Source organism: Octopus bimaculoides, chromosome 4 (assembly GCF_046866305.1).
Source record: "Octopus bimaculoides isolate indiv1 chromosome 4, ASM4686630v1, whole genome shotgun sequence".
NCBI lineage: Eukaryota > Metazoa > Mollusca > Cephalopoda > Octopoda > Octopodidae > Octopus > Octopus bimaculoides.
Window position 1 is genome coordinate 60,469,405 of NC_142931.1, and position 10,757 is coordinate 60,480,161.

Consider the following 10,757-nt stretch of genomic DNA (forward strand, 5'->3'; position numbering starts at 1 on the left):
TTTATCAAATACAAACGCACAGTCACATACACATATCTCTAAAGTTTATCTAATAAACAGATGGCAAGGGGTGATCTGTTGATAGTCCATTAGAATTGACGAAATGCTAGAGCAAATCAAGTTATTTAAAGTGTAAACAAAGTCTTTCCTCACAAGTCTCAATGTCTGAAGCCAAATACGACCAATAGCGACGTTTGCAGAGTATCTATGAAGTGAAATAACTTTGCTGTCTACACTCTTCCATCTATAATTTCTAGACATGTTATTAACTGGTCATACAGTCTATGAGTCGGTAGCCCGCGGAAGTAGAAGCTAGTCACATACAAGAGAGTTCCAATTAAGGTCGGATGTACTCTAAAGCTTTAGAAATGTAAAAGTATGATGTAAGAACGGTAACTCTTGTTTCAAAATGTAATTTAGAGTTACTTCCCCAATCTGAAAATGTACGTGAATCAATTGTATGTAGAATATTTGAATATATAATCAAAAGTATTGAGAATATTTGAATATACAATTAGAATTAATTACTGCTTGACTGATCAGAATGTTTCAAAAATCAATAGATAGCTGTGACAGTCTATTGTCTCAGAAAAAGTACATACTAAAAACAATTTCAAGAATAAAAGTCAGCGTTCTAATCTAAGGGAGGTAATTCACTAATCTCTTAGACATATAAGGGAGATAATTTGTTTCAAGTATGTATTAAAAAAATACTGCCAATTAAAAAATACATGTAGAAAATTTCAAATAGAATTTATTTTTATTTCTGATATATATTATATTAAAGATAACTGCTCTCAAGTTAACATCTTTCCCTCTTTGTCGAAGCGTTTTGAAAACTGAACATGTTTTTGTTATGCAATAGATATATATTCTCCGTTGTTTAATTCTCGATCAAACCTGTCTATCTAGGATGAACTGGCATTTCGGCTTTGATCTTTCTGTCCTTATTTTGTTATGTGACAACTGTTTTTATATTGACTAGTTTACGAGGTCTGATTAATAAATATCGGGATTGTTTCTAATGTAACGAAGCTAAAGCATACAAAATGGAGCCACATGGAACAGATTGACCTTGAACACTACTGTTCATGCGCACTAAGTTTTAACCTTCTAGCACACTTCTGCTGTTTACAGCAGTGCTTGGAAGGAACGTGTGCAGCATGAGATTGTTGCATTGACCATGACAGAGAAAGTTGCCTTGGCAATACTTGCTCAGAGGCCTATGCAAAGTTGCAGGAAGTGTATGGAGAGGAGTGTATGATCCACACACAAGTGAATAAGTAGTTCAGACATTTCCTAGATGAGTTATCAGAGGAAATGCACATTAGTTATGGTTCAGTTCAGTCCGTTATCACTGAAGATTTGGGTATGAGACACGTGTCTGACAAGTTTGTGCTAAAACTGCTTTTAGCTGACCAAAAAGGCACCCAGGTTTGTGTTGCACAAGATCTTGATTGTATTGAGAACAAAGAAAACTTTCTGAAAACTGTGTATGCCTCTGAGCAGGTATTGCCAAGCTTTTGGTAAAATTTGCTGCAAATTCTCTGCCCAACCTTCTCTGTCATGGTCAATGTGACTTTCACATGCTACACACCTTCCTTCCAAGCACTGCTGTAAACAGGGGAAATGAGCTAGAATGTCAAAACTTAGTGCGCATGCACAGCAGAGTTTAAGGTCAATCTGTGCCAAGCGGCTTTACTCTGTGTGCTTAAGCTTCATTACAATAGCAACAGTCCGGATAATTATTGATTAGACCACATACATTAAAATGTGTAAGTTGTAAGCTTGTTATATACGAAGAGGTGCTGAAAGGTTCATGGCTTTTGCTAAAAGAAAATATAGGAGGATTAGTTAATTATGATTTTATTCAACATAATTCCCTCTCAGATTCGCACACTTATTGCAGCAGTCCTTCAGTTTTTTTAAGCCCTGTAATAAACCTTGAAAGGTTGGGCCTCCAGCCAGGCCTTTTGAGATGCCCTTAAAAGTCAGGAACTTTCCAGTAATTTCCTCATAATTTATGAGTTCAGTCTCAGTGAATGGCACTTTGGGCAAGTGTCTTCATCTATAGCTTTGGGCTGACCAAAGCCTTATTAATGGATTTGGATGATAGAAACTGAAAGAAGCTTGTTTTGTGTGTGTGCAGATATATCTATCTATCTATCTATCTATCTATCTATCTATCTCTATCTATCCATATATATATATATATATATATATATATATATATATATATATATATTTGATTATATGTATTTATTTTCTCTTAGTTAACAATTAACTCCGACAAAATAAATTGGTTAATAGATACCAGGGTAGCAAAGATCACAAAATGACTGTGGTGTAACTCCTGTTTATGAGATAGAAACTCCCTGTTAGTTTGGGGTATTTGAATAAATATAAAATTTTATAAATGGAGTAATACGCATATGTTAAATGTAATCTTTTATTTCCGACGTATGTTTTGAAGATTGCAAATGGTTCCTTCCAAAGGAATAAGTGATATTGATAAAGATGTAATCTTCTCTTCAGGGAAATATATAAGATCCGACTTAACCGTAAGACATTTTAACCGGTTAAAATGTCTTATGGTTAAGTTGAATCTTATGTATTTCCCTGAAGAGAAGATTACATCTTTATCAACATCACCTATTCCTTTGGAAGGAACCATTTGTAATCTTCGAAACATATCATCATCATCATCATCATCGTTTAACGTCCGCTTTTCATGCTAGCATGGGTTGGACGATTTGACTGAGGACTGGTGAAACCGGATGGCAACACCAGGCTCCAATCTAATTTGGCAGAGTTTCTACAGCTGGATGCCGTTCCTAACGCCAACCACTCAGAGAGTGTAGTGGGTGCTTTTACGTGTCACCCGCACGAAAACGGCCACGCTCGAAATGGTGTCTTTTATGTGCCACCCGCACAAGAGCCAGTCCAGGGGCACTGGCAACGATCTCACTCGAAAATCCTACGGTAGCCTGTCAGGCGGTACTGGCAATGGCCACGCTCAAAATGGTGCATCTCATGTGCCACCCGCACAAGAGCCAGTCCAGGGGCACTGGCAACGATCTTACTTGGCTTGCCGGGTCTTCTCACGCACAGCACATTTCCAAAGGTCTCGGTCAGTAGTCATCGCCTCGGTGAGGCCCAATGTACGAAGGTCTTACCTCACCACCTCAGCCCAGGTTTTCCTGGGCCTACCTCTTCCACGGGTTCCCTCAACTGTTAGGGTGTGGCACTTTTTCACGCAGCTATCCTCATCCATTCTCACCACATGTCCATACCACCACAACTGATGCTTCTAATGTTCAGCTTTTCTCTCAAGATACTTACACTCTGACGGGTATTCACATTGACATTACACATCCAACGGAGCATACTGGCTTCATTCCTTGCGAGCTTACGTATGTCCTCAGCAGTTACAGCCCATGTTTCGCTGCCATGTAGCATGGCTGTTCCCTTTGTCGCCAGCAGAGGTAAGAGCTCTCTAAACTTTGCCCAGGCTATTCTTATTCTAGCAGCTACACTTTCAGCGCACCCACCCCCACTACTAACTTGGTCGCCCAGATAGCGGAAGCTATCGACTACCTCTAGTTTTTCACCCTGGAATGAGATAGAAGTTGTTTCCTGTTTGTTTACAGTCTTTATTGCACCTGAACATCTGCCACAAACAAAAACTAACTTCCTAGTTAACCTGCCTTTGATGTTGCTGCACCTCTTATGTGTCCATAGCTTGCACCAGGTACATCTTATAGAGTTACTACCTACTCCTTTTCTACATACTGAGCAGGGCCATCTACCTGAAGGGGTTTGTGTTTTATCTACCTTCCTACTTATTAGGATTTTGGTTTTAGCTAGGTTGACTCTAAGGCCCTTCAATTCCAGACCTTGCTTCCACACCTGAAACTTCTCCTCTAGTTCTGATAGTGACTCCGCAATTAGGGCAAGGTCATCAGCATAGAGGAGCTCCCAGGGGCAACCTGTCTTGAAATCCTCTGTGATTGCCTGGAGGACTATGATAAATAAGAAGGGGCTGAGGACGGAACCTTGGTGGACCCCTACCTCTACCCGGAATTCATTGCTGTACTCATTTCCAACCCTCACCTTATTGGCAGCATCTCTGTACATGGCTCGCACAGCTCTCACTAACCATTCTTCTATCCCAAGTTTCCTCATTGACCACCAGATAAGGGATCAGGGGACCCTGTCAAAGGCTTTCTCCATGTCAACGAAAGCCAGGTACAGAGGTTTATCCTTAGCTAGGTATTTCTCCTGCAGCTGTCTCACTAGAAATAAGGCATCAGTAGTGCTTTTACCTGGCACGAACCCAAACTGCATATGTCGGAAATAAAAGAATTCATTTAACATATGCGTATTACTCCATTTATTAAATTTTATATATATATATATATATATATATATATATATATATATATATATATATATATATATATATAAAAACAAATAATAAATGAGTATATGCATATATACGTACAGGTGTGTGCATACCTACGTCTACCTGTATATATAGGTGCATATCTGGGTACAGGACATTGCAAACAAAACGTAGACAAGAAATAATAATAACCAGAGTACAGAAAACACAAGCCACATAGAGAACATTTTCCTTCATCAGCTACCCCCGTTTTAACACCGGCGTTTCGAAGAGTTGGGCAGGATGCATCGTTAAAACGGCTCTTCCCATGGACCGCAAATTAAATTTGTATACACAAATTAAACCTGTGCCATGGAGGAATGTAGTGGTGGACAAAAAACAAGACAGGAAAACAAACGGAAAAGAAAACAAGACAGGAAAACAAACGGAAAAGGCCATGCGGCCAGACGTGAAAAATTATGTGTATATGAACGCTGTGAGGCACGAACTTGAAAGTGGGGACGAAGTAAGTTCGCGTGTTTGCTCGGCGATAGCCAATGCAAGTTTGTTATTGAAAATACATCTGAATTTGAAAAAATTGTAATTGTTTTTAAATAAATTCATTGTTGAAAAAATAAAATTCATCCTACAGAATGACTTCTTTAACTTCAGTGAGAACACTTATAAACAAAAGTCGGGCACAGTGATGGGAACTTGGGTAGCCCCTACTTTTGCTAACCTTGTCATGGCATACTTGGAGGTCCAAATACACAAGCACGCTAGACTAAAAAATATTTACTCACCAACTGGAAACACTACCTGGATGACTGTTTCATTCTGTGGCCACATAACCTTGAGCAAGTCTCAGAATTTAAAAACTTAATCAACAGCATTAACCACAGTTCACAATGGAATACAGCCTTCCTAGACATCTTAATCATAAAAAGAGATACTGAAATTGAAACCGACATCTTCTTCAAACCAATGGACTTAAAACAATATCTTCTATTCTCCTCCTGCCACCCAAAACATACTAAAATAAATATAACATTCAATTTAGCAAGAGGAATTTGCACAATTGCATCAAATCCCCAAACCCGAGAAAAACGATTCCAAGAATTTAAAAACACATTATTAGATAGAAAATACCTGGCCAGTCTAATCAAAAATGTGCAAAAATTATAGACATCCAAGAGTTACAGAAAACAAGAAAACCCCATGACACACTTAAAACTTTATCTTACGTATCAACACACAATCCGAGAAACATGGAAGCATACATCATCCACCAAAACATACCCCTCCTTATGAATGATCTATGAATGAAAAAGATACTAGAAACACATAGGATTATTAAAAGCAAGAGACAACCGTAATCCCTAAAAATTTTCCTCAACATTGTCAAATTATCCACCAAAGATACAACCTCACTAGTCAAAACGTTCAACCACCCTAACTGTGGGACTTGCATCTTCCTCTTAGAGAGCTCAGCATACAAACTTAAGTCAAGTCAAACTTTTACCATAAAAAGTCACTTCACATGTGCATCAAAGAACTTAATCTATGTTCTCAAACATGGAGTATGTGATGGAGACTACATAGGTCAAACTAGTTTGACCTTGAGGGACAGACTGATGGTACACAGGCAACAAATCCAGGACCCACAAACATAAGCCTGAAATACCTAATCTTCCCTCTTTATCAATGCACTGGGAACACTTCATTCCAATTCCGTTTGAATAAAGAAAGAATGCTCATTAAAAGATATAAAATACAGCTGAATATCCTTTAGAAAGAAGAAAAAAACACTAAAAAGAAAAAGGAAAAGAGACCCAATTTCTCCACAAAAAGACAACCAGATACATCATCATCATCATCATCATCATCATCATCGTCTAACGTCCGCCTTCCATGCTAGCATGGGTTGGACGATTTGACTGAGGACTGGTGAAACCGGATGGCAACACCAGACTCCAATCTAATTTGGCAGAGTTTCTACAGCTGGATGCCCTTCCTAACGCCAACCACTCAGAGAGTGTAGTGGGTGCTTTTACGTGTCACCCGCACGAAGGCCAGTCAGGCGGTACTGGCAACGGCCACGCTCGAAATGGTGTCTTTTATGTGCCACCCGCACAAGAGCCAGTCCAGGGGCCCTGGCAACAATCTCACTTGGCTTGCCGGGTCTTCTCACGCACAGCACATATATATCGTCGTTGTCGTTTAACGTCCGCTTTCCATGCTAGCATGGGTTGGACGATTTGACTGAGGACTGGTGAAACCAGATGGCTACACCAGGCTCCAATCTGATTTGGCAGTGTTTCCACAGCTGGATGCCTTTCCTAACGCCAACCACTCAGAGAGTGTAGTGGGTGCTTTTATGTGTCACCCGCACGAAGGCCAGTCAGGCGGTACTGGCAACGGCCACGCTCATCTCGCTCGAGAAACCTCATGTGTCACCCGCACAAGAGCCAGTCCAGGGGCACCAGCAACGATCTCGCTCAAAAATCCTACAACAACCCCACACAAGAGCCAGTTCAGGGGCACCGGCAACGATCTCGCTCGAAGAAATTTCCTGTGTCACCAGCACAAGAGTCAGTCCAGAGTCACTGGCAACGATCTCGCTCGAAAAACCTCATGTGTCGCCCGCACAAGAGCCAGCCCAGGGGCATCGGCAACGATCCCGCTCGGAAAGATTTCATGTGTCGCCCTCACATGAGCCAATCCAGGGGCACTGGCAACGATCCCGCTCGAAAGATTTCATGTGTCGCCCGCACATGAGCCACTCCAGGGGCAATGGCAACGATAACAGACATAATAAAAAAAAACCTTAGTAATAGTCTTCTACGCAGGTTTTGAAACCACAACTCCAAATCATCATACGATAACACTGTACAAACACCAGTTACTGACGTCACCTAACCCTAGACCAATGAAATTTTACCTCCGATCAAAACCAAACTTCAGTAAATACAATATAATGACTCGTTAAGAAAATCAACCAACTGGAATGGCTGTTGACCATTCCACATAGGGAAGTCAACCAGGCAGAACGACAAATTTGACCACCAGAAAAATTAATGAATCAAAAATCAGATCAGTTAACAAAAAAAAAAAAAAAATTATAAATACACTGGATTCCAAAAAACGCTGTTATAAGCGAAAATCCCTGTACACGATGGAAAAAGAATTATAGAAACTGTAACAAAACCCTTTTTTTACTATCTTTATTTCTCACTTGTTTTTCTCCCTCTCAACTCAGTATGACCGAACCTTTGGTGATCCGCATTTCTTCTCAATCACTTCTAACACTATTGAATTTTGTGCATTTTAACAAGATGATCCACATTTTTTATATTATTGAATCTTGTAAACATTGTATCTTTTAAACATGTTTTTCTACTTCACAATTTATAATTTTTACCATTGATAAACAAAAAATATTGTTGAAACTAGTTTGATATGTATGTAAATAAATTTATTTAAAAACAATTACAAGTTTTTCAAATCCAGGTGCATTTTCAACAACAAATTTTCCTGCATGGAAATACACCTCCTCTTTTGTCACACACACACACATACACACACACACACACACACACACGCATTAGTGCTTAGAGCTTTTGTCAGCCAATGTTGATTTTGTATCTGCTCGTTCGTGTGCAGGTACGAGCAAGACTTTTTCAGAAAGACGAGCAGTTGTTGAGGCATGCAAGCCTTCCTTGTCTGCACCATCGATGTTTATTTGTGCACCAACAAGTGTACCATTCAGGTGTTATTTAAAAGAACCATGTGGAGTCAGATGTCATGGAGGATTATACTTACTTAGCTGGTGTAGAATAATTGATGCAAATTAATTACCAGCATAGAACAGTTTTCTGACCATGTTAGCTGGATTAACACTTTCAGCATCAACTCAATCAAAACTGCCTCTAGTAATTGTTCGTTATTACAGCAATCATTTCCTGCCCTTTGTGCCTTGAACTTGAATCATGCAAAAATCAGCTTTGCTTTTCATCCTGTCCCCTCTTCTTCCCAAAAGTATTACCTATGAATGAGGATGTATTTCAGCCATAAACATTTATTAACTTAGAATTTGTTATTTCTTTATAATTGTTGATTATTGACCATTGTGATAATTAACCCTTTAGCATTCATATTTCTCTATCAGATCTAATGCTTATTTATTCTCATTGTTCTGAATTAATCATGCATCATCTCATCTCTTTGAGATTACGATGATGTAGTTATTTAGTTTTGGAATGACATTGTAGAGTAAGTGAGAGGCCAAATTTGACCAATTTGAACGTAATTAGGTAGCCAAGATCATCTTTGCTTTTCATCCTGTTCCCTCTTCTCAAAATTTTGCCATAGGCATAAATATTTATTAACTTTAAAATCATTTTTTCTTTATAATTGTTGATTATTGATTACTGTGAAAATTAACTCTTTAGCATTCAAATTTTTCTGTCAAATCTAATGTCTATTTATTCTCATTGTTCTGAATTAATCAGGCTTTATCTTGAAGCTTTGAAATTTTGATGATGTGATTGTTCATTTTTAGAATGACATTGTAGGGTAGGTGTGAGAGGCCAGATTTGGCCGGTTTCAACATAAAATAGGTAGAGTATTAGAGCCTGATATGACTTGTTAAAATGCACAAGGATTAAAACACAAAGAGAGGATATATTCTGTTTAGAAATATGATTATAAAAACGTTAAATTATTAGGTTTACAACAGAGATGCAGTTGTCACTTAAGTCTGTTAAATTCAGTTAAGGGAGGTAATTCATAGATACTTTTACAGAGTAATGTTTCTTCCAGTTTAATTATCTATGTATATATATATATTTATTTTTCTCTTATTATAGCCATATTTTTAATTATTAAATTAAATTTATTAATGGTTGACTCTGAATTGAATGATAATTATTTTCATTCTTAAGCAATGCAAAATATTAAGCTAGAAGGATAACAATGTAAGAATTTAATGGGACTTGAATCTACATCTCTTTAATTCATAGATGCTTTGCAGAATAATTTTTTAATTCAAATTATTTTTCTTAAAATGTTTTTTTTTATAATTTAATTAAAATTATTGTTATTTGACCCAAAGTTGAATGGTGACTTCATGTTCACATTATTAACCAAAACAAAATGTATTCATCAAAAAGAACAAAAAGGTGAAAACTCAATGGGGCTGGAACCCACATCTCTTTATTGACATCTCAGCTAAATTACCATTATACCTTATTCTTTTACTTGTTTCAGTTATTTGATTGAAGCCATGCTGGAGCACTGCCTTGAGGGGTTTTAGTCAAACAAATCAACCCCAGGACTTATTTTTTACGCCTAGTACTTATTCTATCGGTCTCTTACTGAACTGCTAAGTTACAGAGATGTAAACACACCAAGCAGTAGTGATGGTGGTGGGAGGGACAAACACAGACACAAAGATATACACACATAGATATATACACATATATACGATGGGCTTCTTTCAGTTTTTGTCTACCAAATCCACTCATGAAGCTTTGGTCAGACACTTGCCCAAGTGGGACTGAGCCCAGAACCATGTCGTTGGGAAGCAAACTTCTTACCAGACAGAGAATTCATTTGATTATGAAAAAAATAAAAATAAAATTATTTTTGTGAATAAAGGATGATTTAGCTGTTATTTTTAGCACATCTCATGACCACTTGATACCGCACAACCATGCCTGTACCCATGTATACATTTTTTAAATAACTTAATCAGATGAGAAAGTAGAGTGACCATGACCCTTATGTACACTAACACAAATGCATGCATGCACCCACTCTCCTTGACATAGGTTAGTCATTAGTGACTTCAGACTTTGGGGTAGAAAGACTCCAAGTCTGGAAAAGGAACATTTTGAAGCTTAAGGATCCTTTGAATAGTCAGAAATTTAGAGACGTTCTAATTGACAAGAAGGAGGAGATAGAGACATATAACATAGAGGACAATGGGAAGTTCCTATGTGACATCCTACTTAGGATCACAAAACAAATTTGTGGTTGGTGTAAAGTCCCAACTAGACCTAGGATGATATTGGTGGAACAATGAAGTAGACAGAGCCATAAGAACAGGCTGGAAGATCTGGAAAAGTTAGGGTTGCAGAGAGGGTTGCAGAGAACTATACCAAATAGCTTGAAAAGAAGCTTGGTAACACATATATCTTGCTATCAGAGAAGCTATATGAGGACCAGAGGCATGAGGTGTTCAGGATTGCAAAACTCAGAAAATTGTGCTGTTGTAGAGAAGTGTGTTCAGAGGGATAATGATATACTTGCACTTAGTGATTCTGAAAAGAAAGAGGAATTGCCACTGCAAAAGCCTGCTAAATGTGGAGAA

At 38.2% G+C, this 10,757-nt stretch overlaps 1 protein-coding gene and 1 long non-coding RNA gene across 7 annotated transcripts in view; both read left to right on the top strand.

The window, feature by feature from the left end:
- The window catches only part of LOC106877306 (all trans-polyprenyl-diphosphate synthase PDSS2), a 902,595-nt gene that overhangs the window by 16,238 nt on the left and 875,600 nt on the right, over nucleotides 1–10,757 (top strand). The window lies entirely within an intron of this gene.
- The window catches only part of LOC128247590 (uncharacterized), a 77,788-nt gene that overhangs the window by 3,680 nt on the left and 63,351 nt on the right, over nucleotides 1–10,757 (top strand). The gene's annotated exons all lie outside the window — the stretch shown is intronic.